The 2,744-nt window shown below is 43.2% G+C and overlaps 1 long non-coding RNA gene across 1 annotated transcript; it reads right to left on the minus strand.

Annotated features, from left to right (window-relative positions):
* Positions 1-1,121: 1,121 nt before the first annotated feature.
* On the minus strand, positions 1,122-2,157 carry LOC123966290. Its single transcript, XR_006823939.1, has 2 exons — positions 2,088-2,157; positions 1,122-1,951 (listed from the first exon to the last, which is right to left on the minus strand). It is a non-coding gene; the product is annotated as an uncharacterized LOC123966290 (long non-coding RNA).
* Between the last annotated feature and the right edge of the window lie 587 nt (positions 2,158-2,744).

A 2,744-nucleotide genomic window follows, 5' to 3' on the forward strand; every position in this document is an offset into this window, starting at 1 on the left:
CCACTGAACCACCACACCTCCACATGTAGACAGAGCTCCCTGGTAAATGATTCACAGAGACCAGCATGCTCCTCACCACTGCTGGGAGCTGGTTTCTCCTTAATTAACCCAGACTTGACTTCACAGACACACCTTTGTCTCACAGGGGGACATCACACCTTTTAGAGTTGTTTTATTTTGAAATCTCTTGTACCTTCTTGGTTTCTTTCTTACGTTCTTTCTTTGGTAAAATAAAAAATAATGAAGAAGTAACGTAGCTAGCCGGCTTTCATCAAGCCAGCTAGCTGGACTCACCTTACTTACTTACCTGTTCCTCGGTTCCTTGAAGGTCGGCTGTGTTGCAGTCAGACAACAGCGGAAATTCGCAACGGGAAATGTACACAAGCGATTTCGGTGGGTTTGAACACTTTTGTTGGTTTGTTTGAAGTATTTTAGGGTTTTTTGAACACAGACACACACAAACACACAGTTTCATCACGTACCTCAGAGAGTCTGAGCCGAGGTTTGAACCCAGGTCTCCAAGTCGCCGGTCGGCGTCCTTCACCACCGGACCGTCTTCAGTACCGATGAAGACCAACAAGCAGAGAGAGGAAGAAGATCAGACTGAGGGAGGAACCTGCAGAAGATCCACCTCCATCAGTCTGGAGAGGAAACTCTGTATGATGGACTTCCTGGCTGTTGACTTTCTAATCATTTGGTTGGCAACAGACATCAGAATAAATCATTTGTTTCTTCACAGGAACAAAACAAACGAAGCTCAATAACTGGTACCCTGTTCTGTTGGACCAGAGGAGGCTGGGACCCTGAGGGGGACGAGTCAGACCAGTCTGGGTCCAGCTGGGACACCCAGACAGAAACCACATCCACCTAAGAAAAACTTTAAACCCACAATAAATATTTATACCACTTTAAAAGTCACAGAACCACCTTCAAAAACCTAATACCACCTTAAAACCATGTTAAAAGTACTAATACCATGTTAAACTTAAATTGACCTTAACATTTTAACCAGTGACAAACATTAAAACCAATTTTAAACTTTAAACACCTTTTGGCCATATACTGTATCTTCCAGCTGAATGGTGTCAGTAGTCCTGAGCTGAGAAAGACAACAAACACACTCACAGTAACATTCTGCTTTTATTGGAACAAGAGCCAGAATTCAAAGCAACACATGACAGAAGGTCCAAGTCAACGGCATTTCCACCATTTAATGATCAGAGCTTCCATCTTTAAAGGACTGGAAGTGGAAGAAGTTTACATGGAAATGAGGAATCTGTTCAATCACTTTGAATCACTTTGTACAAAGTTCATTGATGGATTTATTACAAGAAGCTGAAAGATTTCTGTGATCCTGTACAGACTCAACTGATCTGTTCTCTACCAGGAGGAGACTCTCCCTCCTACACAGAACACAGAGACACTGAGGAACCAGACCAGGACCACCTGAGCCCAAAGCCAGGATAAAGAGGTTCAGTGAATGTGGTGTTGAAGGTGTGGAGGTGGATCAGTGTGTCAGAGGAGACTCTGTAGAAGGACAGAGAGCCAGCAGGACAGTCCACATACACTGCTACTCTACCAGAGGAGGAGGAGGAGGAGGAGGAGGAGGAGGAGGAGATGGGTATTTCTGTGTTATTGTGACAGACAGAGTAACGACCATCAGAGCACCTCAGTCTCCAGGAATGATCATTCCATCCAAACTCACAGTCTTCTCCTCTCCTTCTGATTCCTCTGTAACTCACTGATATATTAATGTGTCCTCTCCACTCGACCTCCCAGTAACAGCGACCAGTCAGACCATCTGTACACAGCAGCTGAGGCCAGTAGTCAAACCTGTCTGGATGATCAGGATATGACTGATCGTCCCACACACGTGTCGCCTTCCTGTTGTTGTCAGACAGTTTGATCTTTCTGTGTACTGTGTTTGTGTCGATTGTGAGTTCACAGGAATCTGATGAGAGAACGAGACACAATCCAGCTGCAGTTATTGATCTATCATCTGTTCATTGATTGGCACTTTGAATGAGTGATGTCACAGTCTGAAGATGGTTGAATGTTTTCATGAATCAAATGAAAAACACACTTACACTTCCTCAGACCTGGTCTCAACCATCGGACTCCAGCAGGCTTCACCCTGAAAGGAGGAGGGGGGTCAGAGCAGCATCAAACATGGACATTACATTCCTCTCATCCCCCCGAGAGAATAAGTAGGCCTACTAGAGAGGAGTCAGTGGAGCAGTCAGACAGCAGTGTGGAGCTGTGTGCTTCCTGTTACTGTATAGTTTACCACTAGTTTAGGCCTATTATGAATATTAAATTCCAGTTTTCAGTGTTGGGAAGTAACTAGTTACAGTAATTTAATTACAAATTTAAATCCCAGTTACAAAAATGTTCATGATAATATCGGGGGTTCCATCTGAATATCTTCTGTAAAAAGCTCGGCTATATGTTGAATAATATTCATTTTGTTGCTTTGCATGTTTTTCATGTGCACAGTGTCTTTCTTTGCCAGTTCCAGCCACAGCTCATTAGTAAAGTCTGATGCTGTTCTGATGCTTCTGATTGGTTCTCAGGTCTAAATCTGCAGCGCCACCATCTGCCAGTTAAACTGCATCTGAAGCTGTCTTTGGAAAAAGGTTAACTGTTGAAAAACATTCATTATTCATCATTTAGAAAAGTAATGAAATGTGATCAGTTAAATGACTTTGATAGAGTCAGTGAAATAGTTAAACTAGGCTACTGTT

Source organism: Micropterus dolomieu, unplaced genomic scaffold (genome assembly GCF_021292245.1).
Source record: "Micropterus dolomieu isolate WLL.071019.BEF.003 ecotype Adirondacks unplaced genomic scaffold, ASM2129224v1 contig_13080, whole genome shotgun sequence".
NCBI lineage: Eukaryota > Metazoa > Chordata > Actinopteri > Centrarchiformes > Centrarchidae > Micropterus > Micropterus dolomieu.